This window comes from Zalophus californianus, chromosome 12, assembly GCF_009762305.2.
Source record: "Zalophus californianus isolate mZalCal1 chromosome 12, mZalCal1.pri.v2, whole genome shotgun sequence".
Classification (NCBI taxonomy): Eukaryota; Metazoa; Chordata; class Mammalia; order Carnivora; family Otariidae; genus Zalophus; species Zalophus californianus.
Window position 1 is genome coordinate 90,065,432 of NC_045606.1, and position 27,931 is coordinate 90,093,362.

Sequence of the window (27,931 nt, forward strand, 5' to 3'; positions counted from 1 at the left end):
GCACTTCATATTCAATCTATTGAAAACAAAATTTAAAGAAAATGAACAAAACAAAAAAAACCTTCCAAGCAACTACGGAGGGAGGTACACGATGCCGACTCGAACAACAAGGATGACTTTCTGATTTAAACACAGGAAGCAAAAGACAGTGGAAGAACATCTGACAAAAGAAAAAAAAAAATCACAAACTGTAATTATATTCCAAAACTGAGGGCAAATAAATACATTCTCAGGAAAAAAGCTGAAAGAATTAGATGCTGGCAAGTTTTCTTTATAATGAATTCTAAATGCAGTTGTTCAAATTGAAGGGAATAGTCTACATATGTATGTATTACAGATGTTAAAATGTATGTAATAAGTAATTATAGCCATATATATTACATATATGTTATAAATATCATACATTGTAAATAAATTGTAGGGTTTACAGCACATGTATAAGTAAAATGTATGACAATTAAATAAAAATGAAGGAAATGCAATTATACTGTTTTAAGGACTTCTGCATTTTACATAAAGTGATATATCTGTTCATTTTAAATAGGAAGTTATGTGTCAAAGATACATATTTTAATTAGCCCAAAATAATCAGGAAAAGAGAAGCAAAGGAATAAAGAACAGATGGGATAAAAAGAAATAGCAAGATAGTATATTTAAACCCACACAAATAATTGCATCAAATACAAACACACTAAATATATTGACCAAAACACAGAGATTGTCAAACTAGATAAACAAGCAATACTGAACTGTATGCTCTCTACAAGAGACACATTTTAAATATATACATTTTTAAAAAGGTTGAAAGTAAAAAGATAGGAAAAGATATTCTACCAAATTAGTAATCATAAAAAGGCTGGTGTCTGTAGTCATATTAGTCAATATAGACTTGAAGAAAGAGACAATTAAAATAAGAGGGACATTTTATAATTAGAAAATATATATTAATCTATAAGACATACTACCAAATGGATTTGTACCTAACAAAATTTCAAAAAACATGAATTACTCAATTACTCAGAACTAAAGAAGGAAATAGACCAATCCAGAATCATAATCTGAGGTTTTAAAAATCTGATTAATTAATATAATTAGGAAAAAAAATTCAGTATAAATGAATTTTACTTGATACCAAAACCTGACAAGGACATTAAGGAAACTGCAGACCAATATTCCTAATGAATATAAACATAAAAATGTTTTTAAATACTAGTAAATCAAACCCATACATCAAATATTTAAAAAGCCAATAAATCATCACCAGTGGTGTTTATTCCAGGATACAAGGTTGTTTTAACAATTGAATGCTCATGTATTTCACTGCATTAACAGGAGGCCAGAATAATGGAGAAAAATCATAGGATCATTTCAACAGATGCCATGAAAGAACTGAATCAAGTCCAACACTATTTCTATGTGTAAAATTACGATGCACTAAAGTTTAAAAACTGCTGTAATCATTTTTTTATGGGCATAAAACAGTTACCTAAGTATGTTCAGAGATTTTAAGAAAAACTTCCAAAGAAGATTAATTTTGAGTTTAGTCCCAAATCACAGATGAGATGAGGGAAGGAAGAACACTCAGGCACAGGCCAGCAGATCTGAGTAAGTGTGATATATTCCAGGAATCAACTATTAGTTAAAGACTGCTCGAGCGTCAGAGAGAAAAGCTCGGAAAAAGAAAAGGAACTGAGAGAAGCCACGTTTCTGGGTGTTTCTTCCTTGTGTATAAGGGTCCCGTGAGGACGGCAGTGATGTTTTACCTTGGGACATGTGGAGCTCCGAGGAACCCTCAATCAGCTGTGGTTTCTGAGAGGGCATCCCGTGAGCCATCAGCACAGTGACTGGAGGACACAGGACTGGAGTCAGGGAGGCTGAGAGAAGGCCGTCTGACCGAGTCCAGGTGAGGCATGACAAAGGCTTAAAACTGTGACATTGGAAAAGGAGTGAAGGGAGAAAGAAAAGGTACTGAAGAGCTAATACAGATTGGATTTATCAAATTAACTAATCTCCTATGGATGAAGAAATCTCGGCCATCTCCCCAATTCTGATCTTCAATCCAGAGACAGGTGCCAACGCACAGAATAGGGGCTCATAGACCCCTTCCTAAGGAATACGGACTATGACCTATTCTAAGGACAGCAGTCTAAGCCTCTGACATGGATTAAATGTGACTGAATTCTCAGCAAATACAATTTAGTTTCTTTTACTATCATCTTGACTTTTCAGATCAGTCATTAAGGCTTAAAGACGTTAAGCGACTAAGGTTAAGAAGAGGTAGGAAAGACCTGTTTGGACATGTTCAGTTTGAAGTGACGGGAGGACATCTGAATTGAAATCGATAGGGGTAATTGATCAGGAAGAGAGCTCTGGTCTGATCAAAATGCAAGTGGAATCAACACAGGCTACTTGAATGAGTGGGAAGCCTTGGGGCTGCGCAGAGACCAGAGAAGAAGACGACACAGAGTAAGAACTGAAGAGGTACTCAAAACGTGAAAACAATTCTAGAGTTTATGTAAGTCGGGATAGCAGCAGAAAGGTAAGAGTAACGGGAGTAAGCAAAGGGAGCTGAATCACAGAAACCAAGCAAAGAGGAAGTTTTCAAAAAGTAAAAAATGATGAGCAAAGTCAAAGTCTACAGAGAGGTGGAATTAGCAGTAAGAGGTCACTAGCAATGTCACAGAGATACATTTCAGTTTAACTGTGAAGTTAAAAAAGCAAATAGCTAACTCAGAAACAATCATTAAGTTAAGATAACATTAGTTGAGAGACCGTTTCTGGGCCAGGGAATATCCTGTGTGACTTTGCCAAGTTATTATGTTAGAAGAGCCTAATAAATATTCACTGCGACATAATGAAAGGCTTTGAGAACCGATAACAATACAATGGAAAAGGCTGTCCAAGAGTCAAGGGACCAAATGCCTGCTAAAGGAGCTGGTGTGACTCAAAAGGATGGCGAAGACAATGACTCCTGTTAGAAAGAGAATCTGATGAGACCCTGTCAGGTAAATTTGATTAGAGAGAGGATGCTTTTACTCATAAAAGAATAAGAGAAATAAGAGATCATCCCACTGCTTTTGGTTGTGATTCGAGGAGTCCTAGCACTGGATACTTTGTGTTTTTATAAAGCTCTAAAGATGACATCCACACCCCGATTCTGAAACCCTTACTGCACAAAGTGCTACTGTAGGGCCACGTGGCATCCACCTCACCCGGGAGCATGTTACAAAGGCAGATTCTCAAGCCCCGCCCCAGAACTTCCGAACTAGAATCGACATTTTAACAAGGTCACGATCCCCAGGTAAACTCCTACATAGATGGAAGTTTAATAGACACCTCTTCTGAACCATCATTTCTTCTGAAATAAAAAACTGAATATTGGGGTGCCTGGGTGGCTCCGCCGGTTAAGCGACTGCCTTTCTCAGGTCATGATCGTGGGATCCTGGGATGAAGCCCCACGTCCCCAGCTCCCTGCTCAGCGGGGAGCCTGCTTCTCTCTCTCCTCGCCACTTGCGCTCTCTCTTGCTATCTCTGTCTCTCAAATAAATAAATAAAATCTTTTTAAAAAATGGAATATTTGCTCTTCTTCCTTCCTTCCTCCAGCTTCTTCAAGTTTAAAGTAGGTTTTAAAGATATATACATTCTAGAAAGATTAAAAAATAAAAATAAAGAAAAAGGCTGAGGAAAAATAAATGTAGGGAAAGATAATAGCCACCATGGATTAAAGACTTTGCCTTTGCTAAGAGCTTTATCTGACTTTTATCCGCACAACTTTAGAAGGCAGTCGATATTACTCCAATTATACAGGTGAGAAAATTTAAGTGAGAAAGTTGAGATAACTTGTCCTAGATCATGAAGTCTGAGAAATGGGGTCGGAACCTAGACCAGTTAAAACCAAATTAGACAGTGCTCTTTCCCACAAAGTGACAATACAAACGCCTGTTACATACTCTTTATGTGCATGCAAATGATTTACCCTGTATTTGGCTCTACACTTTCTAGAAGCTGATGTGAAGGCAGCATATAAGAAGAACATGCACAGAGTTTGTATTTAATGCTTTATCAAAATGTAATATGGTGTAGAAGAGAGCTATCACTTTTTTTTTTAGAGGAGCTATATGTCTTTGTAATAAACTGAAATGCCTACTGACTTAAGGTCCTGTTTCTTAGCTAATATGTATATAAAGTATATCCAGAGAAATGTTTAGATTACAGGAAAATCTTGTACAAACTTTAAATGGATGACTGGTAATATATTATTCTGAACTTGACAATGAGGTGGGAGGCAAGCTGTGGTACAGAAGTAGAACACAGGGTCAGGAACGAATTCCTGGCATCCACTATATTCAGAGAGTCTAGAACCAGAGGCTTTTTGGAAGCCTTCAAAAATGTTTGAAATTTGGAGGAAAAAAAAAGTCTCTCTAAAACAAGAAAATAGCAAATAGCAAAGATTGCAATTAGTGTTTAATAATGGCCACAAAATAAAGCATGATGTCAACTTCATAAAGTATAATATTTAGCAATAAAAAAATGCACTATGCTTGAAAACCATCTTGAGATTAGATTTTCCAACTTTGCAGGAATTCCTGGATATACTTGGTCTAGAAATGAATTACTTGCAAGCAAATAATTTTCTAAAGCAAAATTACAATTAATTTTGCCCCTCTCCCCACAATGTGTGTATATATGAAGGCAGATATATATCTGAGATATATATATACCCATCCCCTGTGAGGGCATTAGAGGTCCCTGCCCTTGGCATAGGTACCAAAGGGAATGGGGCTGCCTGATTTACAGAGCTCCGACTTTCCCCTCTGTCTGTAGTTTAGGCCCTGCGCTAGGCTAGGATGGAACCGGAAATATCAAAGAACATGAGGGCTACCCAGCTTCCCCCCAACCCCATGAGTCAAAGAAAATCCCTTCCTCCACAGTTCCCACACTACCAGGAAGTGTCCACATGGGCACTAAGACACCGCTAGGTAGAGACGTGATGTGTATTTTCTTGGGTTAGCTTGCAAGAGCTGGGTTATTAATGTCTGGTTCCATACTAGGAATAAGTCCTAGGATAATCAAAGAATTGCCCAGGAAGCCATTTGGATTGAAGTTAGCCTTTCCTTCAAGAACGGAAGAGCCAAAACTTGGCCGCTTTGATTTGCATGCCTTTCAGCTACTAGTTCCAGCCAATTCAGTTCATACAACTCCAGCTTTCATTTGGGGCTGAGTTCATTGACTAAAAAAATAAAGAAGAATGGGGGGAAAAAAAGAAAAAAACCTCACAAGAAAAGAAATCAAGGAAAGGCTTAATTGATTATGCAGAGTGTTGCTTTGGGAAAGGGGAAAATCTTATTAGAAGGCTGGCAAACTCACTTCATTAGGGACCTAGTGACATCTTCTAAAACCAGAACATTACATCAGGTTAGTTTAAAACATCAAATGACCTTGTAGTTTGGTCAGGATACCCCATCCCTATTCATTCTGCCTGGTTCATTCTTTGCATTTTTCATCATACTTTTATTGATGGCGAAAAGGTTGCTACCAAATAAGCTGAATGAAATGGGACTTATAGAAATTAGAAACACTAAAATCAGGGATTGTGATTCTGCTCGCTCACTTTGTCCCCTAAAAGCCCACTTTCTTTTTCTACTTACATGATCATTTGCCCCTCTCCCCACCATCCTTCTCTCTCATACATAGTCCCACTCATTCTCCTTGCACCTGATGATTCTCTGTGTGCAGTGTTGAAATAGATGCAGACATGAGCATCAGATCTCATAAGGGTGTGTGAGAATCCCCCGAAGTGTGCCTGCATGGTTTCCACACCAAAAAAGGAGGTTATTTAATTGTTTCCTTCCTCTCTTTGGGAGCATCAGATGCCCCACTCATTGAAACCCCCCTGCTTCCTAGAAATAATTAGCCTAAGAGATAAAACTACCATTGCAATTTCTAAAAGAGGAATAAGAGATCAAGATGGTTCAGTCATGCCAAATAAATCTTATTCAGTTATGTGAGAAAGTGGCTAATAATAGTGATCTCATGGCCAGTTTTATTTACCTGCAAGTAATCCCTATCTTGGTTTCAGGCAACATTTGACACACAACTGAGAACATACTTCTGAGTAAGACAATGAAATTCGAATTAGACGGTAATGTTGTAAGGCGGGTACACTTAAAATTTAGGTAACTTCCACTCTGGAAAAGTCAACTGGAGAGATACCTACAAGAAAGTCACAGAAGATTCTCTCTTTAACCTTGTTCTGTAAAACATTGTACGAATAAGCGAAATAAAAGTTAAATGTGCAGGCTACTTCAAATCTGAGCAAATATGAAATTATTTTGATGACAAAACTCAAAATTATATGCTCAAAGTACTGTACCAACTTGAAATAAATTAAAATAGAACAGTGAAGACTGTGAAGTCCTGCATTTGAATGTATTTAAATCAATAACTGAAGCCATCAAAGATAACTTGCTTCATAGTGGTTCACAGGATACCAGGAAGGTTTTACTGCAACCACAAAATTTATACAAATGGTACGTATGAGTGGGAAAATGAAGCTAATGAGCAAATCAGTACATTCCATTTTTGAGAGGCTCCAATTGTTAAAAAGTTCTTCCTTATATGGAGCTGGAATCTATTCACTGTCAATTTCATTTAATTTTTCTCAGAGAGGAATGAAGTTGAGTTCCTGGTAACTCAGATATAGACACCAGGATATAAAATTAACTCTGATTATAATAGGTCTAAATGTGACTATAACAGCAGGGAACAACACTCAAATGGATTAGAGATTATTACCTTGCAGTTGCAAATTTGAACTAGATTTTGAGTAGTTGCAAACCTAGATCATATTTATTTCCTTAAAAACCATACAATAACATCTTATTTTATTGGCATATAAATCCAGCAACTTCATATTTCTAAAACACTATGTCCTATATGTCTTTCTACTCCCACACTTACTAAAGTACCTAAGTACTTGGCAAATATTTAGTGAATGAATGAATAAAATTTAAAAGACTGACCAGCCAAACCTAATGAAACAATATAATGTGGTGGATTCCCTTAGGGAATTAATCACTATCTTTTGAATTATACATGTAATTCTGCAGGCTTGGCTAATTGGTTTTCAGGCCTAGAGTAAATTGGAAGGAAAAAAAAAATAAAGGCCATCATCAACTATACTGGTATCAGCATAAAAATAAAGGAAAATAGGGAAATTTTTTAAAAATTCATATGCACATATGGGTCATTTAGAGTAGAGTCAAATAACCCCCACCAATTCAGTTTTCCCTGATTAGAGTGCCCACAGACATCACAGTACTGATAGATATCAGACAGCATCAAGGTACACTTAGGTTTATAAGGCATCATGTGATCAGCAACATAGGAAAGTATGCACGAAGTAGCTTTACAAGACTACACCCACAAAGTTAATAAGTTGAAAAAATTAGTACACAAAGGCGTAAACCTTCAGCTCTCTAAAAATACTCCAGGGCGCCTGGGTGGCTCAGTCGTTAAGCATCTGCCTTTGGCTCAGGTCATGATCCCGGGGTCCTGGGATAGAGCCCCACATCGGGCTCCCTGCTCTGTGGGAAGCCTGCTTCTCCCTCTCCCACTCCCCCTGCTTGTGTTCCTTCTCTTGCTGTCTCTCTCTCTGTTGAAAAATATATAAAATCTTAAAAAAAAAACAAAAACTCCAGACTCCACTACTTGCAGTGACTTGCTTCGCCTGAGCTCCTGAGAGCATCAGTTTGATGACATGTCCAGCAAACCTCCTTAGCAACTTCCGTTATCTTCCAGCAATTCCTGCTTTCACCTCAATTACCCTGACAGCTCAGAGTGGTAGAATGAAGACATTATATCCAGTTTATGGATATGCAAGCCAAATTAACACAAAAGAAAGTCAATCGGGAGAAAGTGAGGCTGGTCTACTCCTCAAACATCAAGATTTTGTTTTTCACTTAATCATTCATGTAGACAGAAAACATTTATGATGTGGATGTGTACTAAATTCTAGACACCAGGCTGGGTGATGCACGTGTAGAGCTAAAGCAACTCTCTTGGGAAAACAAACACATAAATAATTGGAGGAAGAGTTGAGAATGAGTTAAAAATCATAAGGCCTGATAAGTTTAAAATACCATATACAGTACTAGATGTTTTTCTTTGAAGCACTTTCCCATTTGAAGCTCTAATTAGACTAAGTAACCATTAACTACTTTTCAACCCCAAAAATGATGTGATTCTATCTTGCTCAATTTCACAAAATCACTGTGAAATAACCAATTCAAGCATTGCTAATCTGCAGTTAGTAGACTATGAAATTGAAGATTTTATAGATTGCATAACTTACCCCAAACCACACACCTAGTTAACAGTGAAGCCAGATAAGAAGCTAACTTGATTTGGATCCTAATTAATTATCCTATTATGTAATAAGTGTCATTCATTCATGTTTTATGATAGGAAATCATTACCTGTCCCATTCCATAGACTGAAATCTCACTCTGGTGTTATATTTATGATAAAGCACATCGAATAAATGAGGCTTGTTCCCCGAATGGTGGATGATATGCTGTTTCGCTAGTAAGGTTTTTCTTTTTCTCCTCTTGGCATTCCACATGGACAATTTGTGTACAAATCCACTGTTATCTCTGCTCATAGTGCTTCTTTTAAATAGCTACTGCTTCCAGAGTGCTTGTAAAAAGCTTATGAATTGCCAAGCTTCATTACTGTGTATATGTAAAGCTTGTCAGCTATTTTGGGGAGGCCATGGAGTTCTTTTCTACTTAGGGTCCTTCAGGATGTGATCTAAGTACAAATAAAATGTGCATTTTTTTCCCAGAGAATTTTAGAAAGAGGAGTGACCTTAAATTGATCCTTCAGCTACTCAATCATCAATGAGAATTTATTTAGTGCTGATATACACAAGATCCCGTGGACATAAAAACAAATACGTGACCTTCATCCTTAGAGAACTTAAACTAAAATTTGAAGATTTTCATGAAAATTTAAGCGTAGTTCCTTTGCTCGATATGACAAGGTGTCCCACAGATTTAAAAGCTTATGCTAAATGTGCTTCTCAAAATGTTTATAGCAAGCACAGTCCACTGGTAAGCCAGGGAGATCTATTAGATGACTTCTTTATCGAAAATTTTCCAAGTTATAAATGGTGGACATGGTAATTAATATCAACTTGGACTCCCCCCACAGAAGACCAACCAAAAAGATCTACTGACTAAGCAAAGCTAACTTCACTACATCTACAAGAGTAAGAAAGACTGTAACCTTGACTGTGTCTCAGTGTCTCAGGAAGAGTGGGTTCAGGAGGCTATTTTTGGGGCTTTGGGGTCTGATCTCAAGCGGTTGAAGTTCAGTCTTTCAAGGCAAGGAATTGACCAGGAATGAGAAGAGTCTCAATAAGTGAACTGTTGTTTAGTAAGGAAATTGTTTACCCAGGTAAGCAATCTATTGTTCTAGTAGGAGAACAATTTGCTTAGATGAGTAAACCGTGTGTTTGGATATATTAGCTCTCAGGAATTTAATGAAGCAACAAAGTTATGACTTGGTTTTATAGCCCTATCTTCCTGGCCAATATTTTCTAGGATGATGGGAGCTCTGCATGGGTCAGGTTTTTGCCTCACTTCCCATTTTACTTACATGTAAATACGATTTATGATTATTGTTTATACTTTAAAGGATATTCAATCACATTCTAGGGGCCTCCAATGAAAATAGCACATGCATTTATTATCAAATATATTTAATGTTTATTGAAAGCCAATTTTTTTTCAGTTTTTAATTTAGTGTTCTGTATATATTCATTTGCATAGAGGTGGAAAGAAACATTTCTTTGGGGCAAACAAAATCTTCATTGGGAGTTTGCCAAGTTTGGGCCTACTGTTCTTCAAGAAAGCTAAAAATATAAATTACATATTCATTAAAAGTGACATTAGTATGGGATATCACTTTCAGTAAAAGCACTAAAAAGGCAGAGTCAGCCCTTGCTGGTTGGTGGATTTAATTTTAAGAGTCTAAGAGAAAAAAATAACCTAAATCTGCAGTTTCTTTGTTTTCCTCCCCACTGAAGCAATCCTGAGATTGTTATTCATTTTGCACTTAAATGCAGGTGCCCTACTAAAGCTTGTTACACAGGCATTCTTACTTCATAGTCAGACCGCCCTTGTCAAACAGGTAGCATTCACCATTTTACAGGTAGAAAATCAACAGAATCAAACAGAGGACATATGTTGCCCAACTCATACAGGTGTTGGTATATTTGAACTTTGTATATCTGATTTCTTTTCCTTTTTTTTTTTTTTTTTAAGAAAGGGAAAGGGGTGGGGGGAGGGGCAGAGAGAACCTGAAGCAGGTTCCATGCCCAGCGCAGAGCCCAACACGGGGCTCCATCTCACGATCCTGAGATCATGACCTGAGCTGAAACCACAAGTTGGATGCTTAACCAACTGAGCCACTCAGGTGCCCCTGTACATCTGATTTCTAAGCCTGTTCTGTTGGCCTGCTAAGAGGAGGTTATCAACATGAAGTTAGAACCGCAGTAATGAAATATCATCTTCCAGCTCTCTAGAACGCAGACCTACTAATGACTCTTGCACTGGGGTGGGGGTGGAGTCTCTTTATTCAGAGAATAAGAGCAGTCCTTTGAATCACTGGGAGAGAAGAACCCTGGATTTGGGGGGTGTGGTGGGCAGAATACTAAGATGTCCCCCAGATTCCCAGCCCCTGGGTACACATACCTTCTCCTAGTTATTCAAGCAAACAGTAATCTAAGTGTTGCTGCAGAGGGATCTCACAGATGCAGTCAGGTCCTACAACAATTGACCTTAAGATAAGGAGACGATCTGGGTGGGCCTGACCTAATCATACGAGGCCACTAAATTAGGGTCATGCGGTCAGAGACAAGGGAAGGACCACTAAATTAGGGTCATGTGGTCAGAGACAAGGGAAGTGTGAGAAGTATTTGGCACAAGGGACATTCTCCCGCTGGCTTTGAGGGTCACGTGGCCAGAAAGTAGATGGCTTCCAGGAGCTGAAAGTGACCCCTGACAGTGACCCCTGCTGACAGCCACCCAGGAGAGGCAGACCTCAGTCCTACAGCTGCAAGGAACTGAAGATGGCTAACAATCTAAACGAGTTTGGAAGCAGATTCTTCCCCAGACCTCCCAAAATAAACACAGCCCAACCGATACCTTGATTTTAGCCTTAAGACCCCGATGGGGGAACCCGACCACATCACTGCCCAAGCTGACCTGCAGAAGTGTGAGCTAATAAACCACAAGGTTTATAGTAATTTGTCACATGGCAACAGAAAACAAAAACAAAGGGCTATACAGACTTCTATAAAGCGAGAGTGTTAACTTGTGATTAGAACAGTAATGAGCACTTCTGGTTAGTTTGAAAGTGAGCTTGCCTTATCTGCAAGTAGTATAACCAATTTTCTACAAACACAGTTTCAAGAAAACATCATTGCTGTATAAACAAATGGCAGGTCCATCAAATTCCTCTGGTCATCTAACCATGTGCACGTATACATAATAACAATAATATGGAAATAAGGATTTGGAGTATTCAATGTATTTCTGCATTCCCCGTATCATTTGAGCCTTCTTATAAATCAGTGGAGCAGACAAATTATTACTATTATTCCTCCCTATAGCACAAGAAATGAGCATGTAGAAAGGGCAGGTGACTAACTTGAGATCAACCACAGGAATTCGGCGGCGCAATGCTGTGGCCAGTAGGTGACAATCAAGGTCTTCTGATTTCTCTCAAAGCCACATTCTCAGGGCCGACTAAAACATTTTGGCAAAACAAAGAAGTTATGCTCTCCTTTCCTCTTCTGTTTTAAGAAATAGAAGAATAACTAGATAATTTTATATTTGGAATAATTGCTTTTATTCCCACATCACCTTTCTTACCCGTCACACAATGTGGGTTATTAAAAAACATTTTTTAAACATTTATTTTTATGTTGAAAAACACCTTTGTTCAAAAAAAATTTTTTTACTGTTTTAAAAGAAACTGAATTTGTAAAACTTTGAACTATGCTTCAAAATGATTCAAGCTGTAAGGTAATGATAATTTTTCAATAGCCAATATGGGATTCATTAAATGTGTCTGCGAAATGAAATTCTATGTTCCCATTAAAGTGAGATCTACAGGGGTGCCTGGGTGGCTCAGTCGGTTAAGAGTCTGCCTTCAGCTCAGGTCATGATCCCAGGGTCCTGGGATCGAGCCCCGCATCAGACTCTCTTTTCAGCAGAAGCCTGCTTCTCCCTCTCCTTCTCCCCCTGCTTGTGTTCCCTCTCTCGCTGTGTCTCTCTCTGTCAAATAAATAAAATCTTTAAAAAAAAATGAAGTGAGATCTACAGTTATCCACATGAAAAATGATATATATTCACACAAGAAGTTGTTGATTCCCTTTGTACTCTACAATCCTATTTTGTAAAAAAAAAAAAACAAAAAACAAAAAAAACAAAAACACACAGGTACGCATCCACACACTGATACATACATATACCAAACTTTTGACAGAGGTCGTCTGTGGAATGGAGGCATTTTAATGCTTTTCTAAATTTTCTGCATTTCTTCTAAGTACCACATTTTATAGTGTATTTTTATCCAAAAAAAAAAAAATCCCACTTTCATTTTTTTACAAAATAATTTGCTTGAAACTCTCAGTCTAGTTGTATTAAAGCAACACGTTTATGATAAAGTATTCAGGAATCTTTATGAAGGTTGGGAATTAACGCTTTGTTCCCATGACCCTAGCTGGGTGTGCTCCCAGACACCCCCCGCTCAGCAGCTCCACCTGCGAGCACGGCTACCCGTGGTGACCGAGTGGCAAGGGCCAATTACCACGGCCAACAGCATCGGAGAGCCGGCCAGGAGCCCCGAGCAGGCAAGTGAGCCTGAGGGAACTCCTACTCCTCCCTGACTCCATGTCTTCAAGGCTCCAAGTGAAGTAAGCCGAGGAGAATTTTCTTCCTTCATTCTCTCCTTCATGGCCTGTGGAACGCCAGACTCTTTAAATGGGGCTTTCAGTCAGGGTTGCACAGACCTATAAATCTGTCGCCAAAGGCAGTGGGATGAAAACGACTGCGAGTTCTTGTGACACACTTAAAAAAGTAGGGGTAACTTGGCCGGGGTTTCCACCAGCCCCTCGCACAGGGACTGCGTCCTCGAGCCCCCTCCTCTCGTGACCTCACGTCACTCAGCCCCCGTGTCCCTCTGTGTCTGAAGAAAAAAGCTATGATTCTAATAAAGCGTGGAGACCCTGAGTCCTCCTTTCGCCTGCTCTGAACCGATGAAAATGTACGTGAATTTAATGGTTTTCTGTCCACTGCCGCCCCTAGAAAACGTTCCACTTAGGGTCAAGGGGCTGAGTTTTGGCATCTCGGGAGGGTCATCTTCAAAACAGGGAAAAGAAATAATCACAATGTGGAATAAAACAATAGTTTTTAAAATGTGAAAAAGAAGAAAACCGGATTCCTTTGTCCTGACACCCTACCAAAACTACTGTAATGTTTAATTGTCTTTGGTACTTTACCCAGCTCCGTATTTACTGTCACACAGTCACCATCTTGGGATACTCACAATTTTTCATTGTTCTCAAAATTTAACAAGCCGTAAGACTTTCTCCATGATTCCAGGTAATATCTTAACTTCTCTTTGCAAGAGGCTGCCATCATTCCTCCCAAGTAGCTGAACCACTGTTTGATACGCCAATTGTTTCTCCAAAATGAAGATTCTTGCCTGGATATCAGGCAAAGATGGGCGGGGAGCAAAGTCCCATCATGCGGCCCCGCTCGGGTCTCAGACTAGCTCTGCTCATGTCGCTCCCAGGGCTGCCCTGCTTTCCCAAGCTACTTCCGGTCCTACAAACGGGTTACCATAAGCTGGATCTGACTCACGGGACCAGAAATAAATAACTGAAACTGGTCTGTGCTGACATGGGGCCGGCATCCTTCCACCTCCCAAATAGTACAGCCACTCACTGGGGAAAAAAGCAAAACGCAAACTCTCCTAAATATATCTACAAGCCATTCATCATGCAATTGATAAAGTTTCTAGGCTAGCATACTTGAAGTGCTAGTGATCAAGGGTGCATTTCTTTGTGCAGGGTGCCAAGGGAAGATAGAAATATTTATCTTGGGAAACGAAGCTTTGGATGAATCTACCAGATGCAGCACCATGAAGAGGGCAAACTAATGTTCTGAACTTACTTTCTAAATTGAACGATGTTATGAAAATAGAGAGCATGTTAAGAAGGGGCAAAACAATTTGCAACGATGTGGATGGAACTAGAAGGTATTATGCTAAGTGAAATAAGTCAATCAGAGAAAGACAAGTATCATATGATCTCACTGATATGAGGAATTTGAGAAACAAGACAGAGGATCATAGGGGAAGGGAGGGAAAAACGAAACAAGATGAAACCGGAGAGGGAGACAAACCATAAGAGACTCTTAATCTCAGGAAACAAACCGAGGGTTGCTGGAGTGGAGGGGGGTGGGAGGGATGGGGTGGCTGGGTGATGGACATTGGGGAGGGTATGTGCTATGGTGAGCGCTGTGAATTGTGTAAGACTGATGAATCACAGACCTGTACCCCTGAAACAAATAATACCTTATATGTTTTAAAAAAAAAAATAAGATAGTAGGAAGGGAAGAATGAAGGGAGGCAAATTGCAGGGGGAGATGAACCATGAGAGACTATGGACTCTGAGAAACAAACTGAGGGTTCTAGAGGGGAGGGGGGGTGGAGGGATGGGTTAGCCTGGTGACGGGTATTAAGGAGGGCACGTACTGCATGGAGCGCTGGGTGTTATATGCAAACAATGAATCACGGAACACTACATCAAAAACTAATGATGTAATGTATGGTGATTAACATAACATAATAAAATTAAATTAATTTAAAAAAAGGGCAGAACAAGGAATCCTAAGTGTTATTTTTTTATTAGGTGTGATAAGGGTATTGGCAGTATGATTTTTATAAAGCTTTTATCTTGGCAATTTCAGATGAAAGAATAAAACGTCTAGGATTTACTTTAAAATACTTAAGGAAAAGAAAAGCCTTGGCACACCATCCAAGCAAAAATGTTGACAGAGCATTACATGTATATCTTGCATCTGTTCTTTATACATGTACTTACAGAGTTTCATTGTTTTTTCCTTTTATTTCCTAGAAAGAAATAATAGTCACTCATATTTAGACCAGTTTCAAGTATATTAGGGGCTTCCATATTTTAGAGTTTAGTTATAAATTGCTTTTTCATTACCATTGTTGTTATTTATTTATTTACTTTTTTACAGCTTTCGCAGAAGGGAGCTCTTCCTTCTAGCCATGGCTTGAGTGTTGAACGTGACTACTTAGGTCCTGGAGGTGGCCACCGAGGCTCCATGAAGTGTCCTTGTCCAGAATCTAACAAGGTTCCACTTCCTCTGGGTGAACACGAGCCCCCCCTGCAGGGAACACTGGATATGCATTTTGCTACGCCTGGGTTGGGTGCCTTTGTGCAGAGCACAATTTTGCATCGCGTTGCATGACGTGGAAGAGTCCTGGTCCTGAACACTTAGGGGTTTTTTGGTGTTGTTGTGTTTTGTTTTGTTTTTTAGTCTCTGGCTGCTTGGCTTGGCAGTCAAGTATCTAGTCAGAAGCCAAATTAGGATCACTTGCTCCCCAACGGGACATCTCACGCCCCACCAAGAGAGGTTGGCCTGTTAGCAAGTTTCTCTGCCATCCACCCCGGCCACCAGAAAACAGGCCAAGTTGTAGTTACTGAAAAGCCTATTATCTATTATGTGTTAACATAGCCTCTCAGTGCTTCCAGTTATGTGTGCTGATAGTATTGTATGTGCGTACCTTTTGGAGAGGGTGAGGAGGGCAAATGAAATCTATGCCATTTTCATTAGCCAAATTATTTGGAGTGTGAACGAAGGTAACGGTAGTTGCTTTGGCTAAGTAAGCACGGGAGACGGGTATTTCTGCCGTCTTGTTTCCTCTTTTATAAGGGGACTCAGAGTTTTAAGTTGGAATTCAGGCTTCCAGAGAGCTGGCAAAGAAAAAGAAAAGAATTCACCCCGGGTCATATATCTGGTGACTTAGGTTGGCCACAGAGTCAGTCTTAAATCCCAACAACCTATACCCACCCTGTCTAGCCCAAGAGCCACTAGCCACATGTGGTTGCTGAGCCCGCTCTTCCATGGGGGTAGTCTGCACTGAGATTCTGTGTTGTCAGTGTGAAACGCACACCAGAATCTGCAGATCCGGTATGAAGAAAAAAACAACGCAAAACTATCTAAGAGATAGTGATCTTATTCATTTCATCGATAGTTCCTTCATTCATTCAAGAGCTGGGCACTGTGCCAGTCATCAAAAATAGAGCAAGAAATAAGACCAGTTCAGTCCTAGCCCTCGTGAAGCTTCAAGTCTCGTAGATGTCACGGGAAATTCTCTTCTCTCAGTGGTTGGCCGTTCTCATGAATACTAGGACTACGCTCCTGATATTCTCAAAGCAAACACCACAGTTGCCCCACCGCTATGTCAAACACAGGGGTGCGTGCTAGGGGTATGTGCCCATGGCCACCCAGAAAAGGCGCCATTTCTCACTGTTCAACCAAACAGCCACTCCTCCCAAGCGAACGGCTGAAATGTCACTACTCTGAATTTCCACATGCTGGCAATGTAAAAGGCACGTGGGATTTCAAGAACAGGCTGAAAAAATAACGAATATAAACTATTGCCTTCCTATTTTGTATTGATTCCATGATGAAATGATAATACTGTGTATGTGCTGGATTAAATGAAATGGATTATGAAAATTAATCTGACCTGTTTTTTGCTTTTTTAAAGGCGGTTCCAAGAGAAACGAAGAGGACTGTGGCTCACATAGTCATCTGCGCTTCTCTATATGGATATTTTTCCACTCCACCAGTGCAAATAACCAGCCCAGCCGGAGCTTCGCCCCCGGGGAAGCTGTGGAACCACTGATGGAGGAACTTGATCTAACTAGGGTGCTATAAGCTGCCTCCGTTTTCCCTTCTTTTATTTTCTGTTTCAGGATACCTATACCTTGAGTGACTAATGGAGGCAGTGCGAGGCAAGGGAGAGGTACTAGTTCTCAATCAGAAAACTGACTCCTTCGGTCTCAAGAGTTCTTACTGAAAAATCAAGAGCAAATCCTGAGCTCTTGCAGAATTCCCATCTCGTTAGGGATAAATATAAAAACAATCTGTCCTATGTCAGATAGAATTGTAGTCAGTGAGATAAATGTATATGAAACCACCTGATAAACCATAACCCATAATGCCATTATCATCATTTATAATAAATACACCCATAAAGAAGAAAATTTTTGAGGTAGAGAAGATTAAAATGCCTTCATTCTGGGAAAATCCCAAAACAAAAATTCAAAGAAAAATATTACAATACTAACGTTTCAGTAGTAAAGTTAACAAGGGCAGAGGTGAGTTAAAGAGGTGGGGACCTCGAATGGAAGCATGTCCAAGAGTTGGAGACAGTTTGGTTTCAGAGCTCACATCTGTATCAACTGCCTGATTCCAAGAGATCACTTTGATATTATTTGCCTTTTGAATGAAAATTCTCTTGTATACACTACTGATTAAAAACCAACCAACAAGCAAACTCACCCTACTTATATTGTGGCCAACTGTTGGAGTGTTTCCGCAGTAACAAAGGTGGGCGGTCAGCCTCTGATTTCACACTGCGTAAGTGGAAGCTTGTTGAAACAGAGGCCACTTTGTACAACTTCTGGCTTAGCAATGCCAGGCACCACACCACTTAGCCCATAATTGCACATGAGTGAAACACAGAGACGTGATTATTTTTCCTGGCGTCTGAACTGGTCCCAACATTCCTGGTCTCCATCAAACCCTAAAAAATCAAGGCAGATCCAATGGCTTCAGAAATCCTACTTTGGTTGTGCTTGCTGCAGTCTAGGAAGCTTTAAACAAAACAAAACAAAACAAAAAGCCCAAACCTGAGTTGTTTTATGCCTGGCTGCACAATAGATTCAAAAAGCACTCCAAATCAGAGCTAATTTGAACCAGTAAATACATTTGCCAGTGCGTATGACAAAGAGGTTGATATCGTGGGGAAATGTATAGAGTTGAAAGAAACAGATTTTTCCTAAAGAAGCTTCCAAAAGACATGATTAGATCATATTGAATAATATTTTTTTAATATACCACGTTATAAAACAGCACATGATCATTTTTTCCAAAGAATCTGGACCATCACTTTCCTTCAGAGCGGCCAGCCAGGGGAGCACGGTTAAGCTTGGGTCTAGTGTGGTTTTGTGGCATGAGACGGCGTGGGACACCACACATGTGGAGGTAGGAATGCCACAGCAAGGGTGTTTAAGACCCAGCGAGCAAACCCGTCTGAGGGAACAGAGGTTTCACCTCACGGCATAGCGGCAGAGTGAGGAGAGTCTCAGGAGGACGCAGACGGCGGCATGCTTAAGTGGGTTCTTGGAGGAGAGTTTAATGACTTCATTGTTTAAAATGATGCAAGGGGTGCCTGGGTGGCTCAGTCGGTTAAGTGTCTGACTTTGGCTCCGGTCATGATCCCAGGGTCCTGGGATCGAGCCCCGCGTGGAGCTCCCTGCTCAGCGGGAAGCCTGCTTCTCCCTCTCCCACCTGCTTGTGTTCTCTCTCACTATCTCTGTCACTATCTGTCTCTCTCAAATAAATAAATAAAATCTTTAAAAAAATAAAATAAAAAGTTAAACCAAAGCAAAGGTGATACTGAAACATACTAGGGTGAGCAACGGCAAGAGAGGTTTACACCATTAGGTCTAGATGGAAAGTAGAAGGGATTAATTGTCAGAGCCTCAAGAAACAGCGAGAGCTACAGGAAGGGACAGGCCAGAGTCGATCACACTCTGGAAACTCACAAATGAGCAGAGAAGGAGGGACAGAAATAAAGAGCCTGGACTCATTCTTTTCCCCTTTTATGAGCCCTTGACAGTGCCTCTGTGGGCCAAAGCCAACCAAAAGCCAGATGGCAAAGCAATCTGGTTTTCCATGAAGGTCAGCCTCCTGGTATTCAGAGCAGAATAGAGAAGATTGGAGAGGGGGCCTGGAGGGGCAAAATGGAACATATCCCAGAGAGCTGATGAGTTCAATCAAGAGGATTTCGTGGGGCTAGAAGCTTCCCTATGGCTGGCGGGCGGGAATGGGGGAAATGTGCATTTCCCATCTACCCACTCCTGTTGTAAGCTTACCCTCATTCTGGTTCCCATTGTCCAAGAGCTTGTGCTGCAGGCAGCAGAGAACTGGTACAAGCAGCTATTCTATGGGCGTTCAAGAGGAAATACCTACATCAAGGATTAAGGTGCAAGAATGAACAAGAAATAAGTCCACGTGCAACTTTAGGAATATAATAAGAATTCTTAGATATCAAAACATTATTGCTTCTAATCTTAAGCCTTCTACAATCCTGAGATTTGGGTTAATCCAAATTTTGATTAAATTTTGATTGAACTAATCCTAAACTCTGTATTCATTAGCTGAGCAAATATGCTTTGGATTTTCTTTTTCCTGACTTGGCCAGATATTGATCTGAACCGCCTAAAAGCTTACGGAGTCTCTGAGTAGATATTAAACAGAGAGAAGAATCCTAGTCATTTAATATAGCAGATTCTTTAATGAGAATTTTTTTGGTTCAGATTTTCTGATCCTTCCACGGGCTTTAACATAAAAATGTTGGTAATTAAAGAGTTCTAAACCTCTTATTATAATTCACGTTAATAAGTACATGGTCTCTGGGTGGCTGGTCAGGAGACACCGTGAGACCCAGTAAAAATTCTGTGCATACTCTTGGTGGCTCAGCACACCGTATTAAGAACAGATTGTTTTAATAGAAGCCCTGCTTTATTCCCAGCCCTGTTGCCCATAATTATTGTAAAGCAGGACTATTTCCTGCCTTCCTGCCCAAAATAGCAGGAAGCATCCAACTCTTTCAACCCACTTTGCTTATGGCATCACCTCTCTGCAGGGGTTAGGGTTCACTGCCAAGAATTTCAAAAAAGCTAACTCTGTTTTGGTTTCTTATCCAGAACTTAGCTTGTGAGCAGAGAAATGAAGGAGGATCTGTAATATATCCAGGGGTTTAGAGAAATCACATGGCTCCAGGCCTGGTTCAGTGCCCCGAGTAATCGCCAAGACAGCAGCCCTGCTTTTTTCCAGATTCACTGTGGGAATCAGTTCCAGGTGACACCTGGTGAGCCTCTGGCTCATGAGAAATGATTGGGGAACTCGACAGAGTTTCCAGTGCAAAGTGCAAGGCACCAGGAACCTCTGAGCAGTCTCCGAGGGACATGTAATAGCCTCGTGCAGCACAAAAAGTAGCATTCCCAAGGAGACCACCAAATACGGTGGGTAGTTATCTTCAAAGGGGAGGCAGCCCTAAAGAACTCAGCTTCTGACTCTTTTGCCAGAGACCCTATCCTGGCTCTAGAATCATAGTGGCCTCCAAGTAAAAGGTACTCGTTATTTAAAAGGCCAGGGAAACCCCAATTTTACCCAAATCCTCAAAGTCCCCTTCATTAGATCTGAGCTGAAAGTCCTTTTGCAAAGAGACCAGGCACTTTTACCCTAAGTCTTGCGGTGGAGGCAATGTGGGGACCAAAGACCTCAGGGGAGGTGACTGCCCCACCCAAGGAAGCAGTGTCCCTTCTTCTCTAACCCTTGAATCCTCTTTCTTTCTAGAAAGATGGATAAATGGACAGATGGATGGATAAAACAAACGAACAATGATACTACATAAAAAGTCACTGTTTAAATGCTTTTGTATCTTCTACCCCATTTGGCTCAGAATTTTGTGATCATCAGAATAGCCTTAGGGCTTAAGACACAGGTTACGAAAACAATGAATTGTGGATCACTACATCAAAAACTAATGATGTGTGTATATATATATATATATATATATATATATATATATACACACCACATCTTCTTTATCCATTCATCTGTCAATGGACATCTTGGCTCTTTCCACAGTTTGGCTATTATACAATGGAACATTATGCAGCCATCAAAAGGAATGAAATCTTGCCATTTGCAATGACATGGATGGAACTGGAGGGTATTATGCTGAGCGAAATAAGTCAGAGAAAGACATGTATCATATGACCTCACTGATATGAGGAATTCTTAATCTCAGGAAACAAACTGAGGGTTGCTGGAGTGGTGGGGGGTGGGAGGGATGGGGTGGCTGGGTGATGGACATTGGGGAGGGTATGTGCTATGGTGAGCGCTGTGAATTGTGCAAGACTGGTGAATCACAGACCTATACTTCTGAAACAAATAATACATTATATGTTTAAAAAAAAAAAAGAAGAAGATAGCAGGAGGGGAAGAATGAAGGGGGGAAATCAGAGGGGGAGATGAACCATGAGAGACGATGGACTCTGAAAAACAAACTGAGGGTTCTAGAGGGGAGGGGGGTGGGGGGATGAGTTAGCCTGGTGATGGGTATTAAAGAGGGCACGTTCTGCATGGAGCACTGGGTGTTATATGCAAACAATGAATCATGGAACACTACATCAAAAACTAATGATGTAATGTATAATGTAATATGTAATATTACATGCTGTAATATGTAATGATGTAATATGTAATAAAAAAACTAATGATGTATTGTATGAGGACTAACATGACATAATAAAATAAAATTAAAAAAAAAAGACACAGGTAGCTGATCGCAGCAGTAAATTTGAGAAGCATAAAAATGCATCAGCTATTTCCAGTGAACTTAACAATTTGTCCCTTCTTTCTTCATGCATTCATTTATCACCAAGGGCTTCCTAGATGTCAGCCACTGTAGAGAGCAGAGGCACAGAGCCAAACACAGCACAGTACCTGCCCTCATGGAGATCACAGCCTGATGGAGGAAACTGACAAATAAGTCAACAAAAGCAGAGAGGATATTGGGGCAGTATGGAAACAGAAAAGAGCACGGACCTAACTCTTCCTTGGGAGTCAGGGGTAAGTTAGGGCAGGTGTTTCAGAGACAGTAAAGCCTGGTGGACTCTGGAGGGAATGAGGGGTCATTAGCATTGGCTGATCTCACGGCAGAGACTAGGAAGTTCGATCAAGAGGATATCGTGGGGCTAGAAGCTTCCCTATGGCTGGAGGTGAACCAGCTGGCAAAAATCTGGACTAGATGTTTGAGAGAGGGATAGTGAGCATATTGATCAATCAGATAAATAAGTAATTAATAGAAGGATCCACAGTTTCTCTGCAGGATGCCAAGAGCAGCTGAGAATTACAGACATAGAGTCAATAGAATTGTATAGCAAGCCTGTCTGGGGGCAGAGTGCCATGTGTCACAGAGGTTTAAATTTCGGATTCTTGTGGAAATGTACCAAGGACCTCCCTGACAGATGCAGAATAATCAGAACTCCGGGAACTCAGATTAAAATGAACAAACAAACGAATATGCAAACCATTTTTTTTTGTTGTTGTTCTTTGAACTCAACAGAAGTGTGTTTGTCCTGTTTTGTTTTTTCAATGTCTTAATTGAAAAAAATTATCTTAGCATTTGAAGATCAAGACCTAACAAAGTAGGGGGCGCCTGGGTGGCTCAGTCAGTTAAGCGTCCGACTCTCGATCTCAGCTCAGGTCATAACCTCAGGGTCGTGAGTTCGAGCCCCAGGTTGGGTCTACTTAAAGAAAACAAAAACAAAAACGACCTAACAAAGTAGAGGTAACCCCCCAAACCCTTTACTCTGGATTGTCAAAAATCCAGGGTAAGAATCACAACATGAATTACATGTCCCTTAAGAGTTCTAGTAATTTATCATTTTTGTTAATTGGTTTTATTTATTTATTTATTTATTTGACAGAGAGAGAGAGAGAGAGCGTGCGAGCACAAGTAGGCAGAGCAGCAGGCAAAGGGAGAGGGAGAAGCAGGCTCCCTGCCGAGCAGAGAGCCCGGCGTGGGACTCGATCCCAGGACCCTGAGAGCCGAAGGCAGACACTTAACTGACTGAGCTACCCAGGCACCCCAGTTGGTTTTTTTTAATAGTAAATCCTAAAGGCATTCTTTTTAGAAATATGTATTATAAAAAATTTTTGTCTGTGTAAGATAAAAATTATTCCGAGGTTTAAGAGAAGTCAATATGACACAGAAAGAAAGTAAAACCTAATCAGTCCCTACACTGATTTAGTAATTTATGGTTTGCAAAGAATGTGGTACATATTTTCTTATTTGATCCCAGCCATTGTGTGAGGCAAGCAGGGCCATTTATATTATCCCCATTTTCCAGAGGTGAAACCTAATCCCCAAAGAAACTAACTATCAGGAAGAAGTTAACACAGCTAGAAACACAGCAGAGGCAACAAACTTTATCTGCTGATTCTTAGTTCCCCAAAGGCCTGAATGTTGTCCCTACTGTAATGTAGTTTTTAACTACTGGTAAGAGGAAACATTTGCTTGCTTGTAAAATGAAAATAAACAGTTCTGGCAGTCAGGTGAAAGTCAGTGAAAAAATTCCAAAGACAGACTAGATAAAGCAAAGAAAATGCGAATCAGAAATGGATTCAAAGGAGTTGAATTTCCCACCAACCAGTGCCAGGCCTCACGTGGAGTTCTACTGGACCCCAGGGCCCGCTCCCTCTAAGCGCTTCTCGGTTTGCTCTGCAGACTGACATTTTTGACAACGAATTTTAAGAGGTATCCCTCACTGCTGACTAAACTTTGTAGACAGGAATGCAATAGCGAACTTCAGCTCACACTTACTTGGTGCTTATGATATTGTAAGGCGCTTCCATTTGAATGATCTCATTTTATTGTCTTGGTAGGTGGTTGGAATATATAGCATCAAAATGTCTCAAAAAGCCTATCAGTTCAGCCCTGCTCTCCCTTCCATCAGTAAACTATATACAATGCAGTTCCTTCGTGAAACAATAGCTATTACTTATATGGCCTCAAATAGCGAGCACCTGATGTTCATGTTTATTCATTGTATAGTATTTATTGTGATCATATCAATAAGGCACTGTTTCTCTGGGCCAGCTGCATGAGACACGGAAACAACTTTGTTTTATAACATTCTCTTTGTATTTGTTGTTGTTGTTGTAATGGAATTTGTCATATATGGTGGCTGTGAATTCTACTATGGGTTTCAGACTTGGAGAGTATATTTCCAAGACTCATTCCCTCCTTACTTTCCCTGTGCTGTGATAGCAGTTTCCAAAACAAGTCACACATTGGAATCACAAGTTACAGAGCCCAGGAAGAATTTTTACATTCCCCCCCCACCAAGTGATTCCGAGGACTTCCCAGATTTTAAAAGGACTGTTCTACAGAACATGCTTTTATTTTGTTGTTGATTTGAGTTGAATCACTGTATTCTGAGGATTCCATCTGATTCTTATTGTATTATTAGCATAAAAACCTTTCCCCAGACAAAACTAAAGCCTAATCATATGAAAACCTCCCTTAGTAAGACTCTCAGTTTGTACTTGGACCATTTGCTATAGGCCAAGTAATATCCTAGCATATAAAAAGTGTTTATGATGTCCAAGAAATTCTTAAATCCTCCTTATCGTCTATTCTTTCCACACACAATCACTGAACACTGCTGAGGTTTGTACTGTGAGCAGAAAGACAAACAGGATGGAGACCAAGCCCTTAAAGTCAGTGGGAAAATTACGGCTTGATTTTGTTGTTAATCCATTTCTCATCAAAATTAAATCTGGAGTGGTAAATAGCACATATGAGTGAAAAACCAAGCAAGTCTCATTCGCTGAACTACTTCTATAAAATTTCTTGCAGTTTAGCCACGAGACAATCACTAACACCCTAAAATAGGCACACTTAAGTGTGTGCATATGTGCAATAGGACACGAATGGCCTCTTGACTGCTGGTCTTGCAAAGTCTCTAAGAAGGGACAATTTAATTTGTAGAGTAAACTCCCACCTCCCAAAAAAGCTTTGATGTTGCACAATAGTTTGCTACCTAAATAGTTTGGAGTAGAGTTGTCTCTAAGATTGGAAGGCTGTAATCTCCTCTGTATAGACTGCACGATATATACCAGGTCCAACCCTTGAGAGGATATGCAGGGCAGTATGAAGCATAACACCTCTTGTGTGTGGAGTCACCAAACACTATCTTAAAAGGCCCTGCAGATAATGTTAGCTGACTCCAGGGTCTGCATTCCTCCCCTTCTCTCTGATCTTTCCCTCCTTTTTTTCCTCCCTCCCTGTGCTTTGAGCCTTCTGACAGCTAACGACTTGCAGTTACTTTGGGTTACGATATGTTACCCCCAGTGGAAATCAGAAGCTTTAATTCAAAACGTGACCACTCTTCACCTCTGACCCCAGTGCCTCCCACCCTGCTGCTCCCCTCCATTTTCTGTCTCCATGGAACTGAACAGCCAAGTGGAAAAATGGGAGCAGGCAAAGTCTATAGCTATTCACAGACCACCCCGCTCCCCGTTCCCCTCCCCCCCCAAAAAAAGAGAGAGAGAAAGATGAATGAAACTCATTCATCAATAAGCAGGAGATGAAGAAGAAAGCCTTATTGGCTGAAAAGCAAGCTAAGAAATAGGGAGGGCAAAAAACAAGGAGTGCCAGGAAAGAAATAGAGAGGAATAAGGAACCAGCATGGACCGCAAGTCGTGAGATCTCAAAAAGAAAAACCCCAAAGATGAAAAGCAGCGTTGCACATTTTCTTCCCCCAACTGCATTATCTGTGAGGGGCCAACTGTTCCCAAACGAATGCCTGTCACTCGCATCACACCTTCTTACAACAAAAGCGCCCAAAGAAGCACCAAAAGGAGAAGGCGCAGTCTCTGGGACTGTCTTTTCTCTAAGCACCGTGGTGGCACCCTGGGGCAGCTGGGAGATATGGAAAGAGAGTACCTGCCAGAGAAAGGGGAACCAAGAACTCCCCTCCAATCCCACGCTCATTCAGAGGAAGAGTTTTTACAAGGCAGAAAGCAGGTTATAGCCATGACAGCTGATGTATTCTTTGGGTTCCTTATATAGTCGATCTTTATTTCAACAGTCATGTCTCAGCAACTGGATGTGCCCAAGGTCAAACCGCCACCTAAGGGAGTGATCCAAATGAGACTGACCAATGGCCTCCCCATCAACCAACTTGCTAACAGCACAGAGGTCAGCAAACCCAAGAGCATTTCCTCCCAATATAAGAACGTTAGATGGGGGTGGGGGGGTGGGAATCAGTATTAAATTCAGGTCAATCTCAAGATAATCTCAAGATAGAGCTTGATATTTCTGCAGCATTCACCATATTTCTCCTTCACCCATGAGAGAGAAACATTTCCTCATATATTAATCATCTGAAGAGCTGTTTTGTTTTTCCCATGTGAGTGCTAAGCTCTGAGATTAGCCCCCCAAAAGGTTCTCAATTTCTGCGCATCGGATGTGAGGGCGATCTGGCTGCGACATCTGTCACCCCATTGATCGCCAGGGTTGATTCGGCTCATCTGGCTGGCTAGGCGGGTGTCCCCTTCCTCCCTTACCGCTCCATGTGTGTCCCTCCCGAAGCTGCGCGCTCGGTCGAAGAGGACGACCTTCCCCGACAGAGGAGAGGACCGTTCTTCGGTCAAGGGTATACGAGTAGCTGCGCTCCCCTGCTAGAACCTCCAAACAAGCTCTCAAGGTCAATTTCTGCGCATCATGTGCAACATTGGGCAAGAAGATGTTTCCATCACCCCTCAGTTCATTCCTCCTCCACCAAAGGGACCTTGGTCATATCATTATAGCTCGAAAGGCAGGAAACAGTCTCCCTCCTTCTTCATGGGCAGAGTCCAGCTACTTTCTAATAGAATTCTAAAACTATTTTGCCAGAAAATTTCACCTTAGTCCTCAAGAACTGTTTGCATGCCCCTCGCCACCTTTATTTTGATCTCTGGTGATGCTTGTCTAGCACTGTCAGATTTGAAGCATGAGAACGTGCATGAAGGAGGTGAGGTATTGTCACAGGGAAACAAGAAGGATGAGGCAGATAGTAAAAGTGGCAAATCTACATGAGCTCGAATCATCAGGTGAAAGTTCATGCGCTTCAAGTTCACTAACTTACCACTATGAAGAGCAAGGACCCTGAGCATCTCCGGAAGTCACAAAATGGGACGTAGAGATGAGTGTGGAAGAAGCCCTCACTGAAGAAGCACCCAGAGGCTCTTTGCACTGTCACCAAAGGACAGAGATGACCCTGCGGTAAGTATTGGGGTGGGTGGTTACCCCTCCCCTGGGCTGTTCCCTTACCTCCTCCACTTCCAATTCTGCAGCTTCTCATGAAAAGCAGTGAAATGGGGACTAGAATGCAGAGGCAGAATGGATTCAATTCCTTTTGGGCCTCTGCCAGATTCTCATTAGGTCCTGGACATGTGAGCCAATGCTGATTTCCATGGCTGATCTACCCTAAATCTGCCCTTCCTGAAACACTAGCCTTTGTCCTTCCAGTCACCGTCTCTAAATGGGGATTTGGGTGAGAGCAATACCAAACGGACCGTCATTATACACCCATTATTACGAAATTGATGGGCTCTAAGTCTCTCTGGCTGAAAGCTCTGACAGGGTGAGATCACATCAGATTGTAGAATCATGGCTCTCCCTGGTAAATCGGGTTACAAATGAGAGCTAGAATTGGGAGGGTCAGTAGGAGGATAAAGGAGGAGTGTTTTTCCTCAAATTCACCACACTTCATGCTGGAGTGAGAGGCCATCCATACTCACGAAAAGCTAATTATATAAATCAGATGCCCTGGCTGAGTTTCCAACCCCCTGAGAGCAGGGAGAGCTAGGAATAAATGAGGTCCTCTGCAAAATGAAAGAAACCCTTTGAAAAAATGCCAAAACCAATGGTTATACAGCTTAACTCACAAAAATTTTTTTAATGGAAAAAA

At 40.9% G+C, this 27,931-nt stretch overlaps 1 protein-coding gene across 2 annotated transcripts in view; it reads right to left on the minus strand.

Annotated features, from left to right (window-relative positions):
- PTN (pleiotrophin) overlaps positions 1 to 27,931 on the minus strand; it is a 97,351-nt gene that overhangs the window by 37,888 nt on the left and 31,532 nt on the right. The window contains exon 1 of one of the 2 annotated variants that reach the window (XM_027573983.2): positions 13,618 to 13,636. The exons of the other annotated variant lie outside the window; for it this stretch is intronic. The gene's annotated coding sequence lies outside the window, so the exon portion shown is untranslated. Of the gene's footprint in view, positions 1 to 13,617; positions 13,637 to 27,931 lie in introns of those variants that run through there. 2 annotated transcript variants of the gene reach the window in all.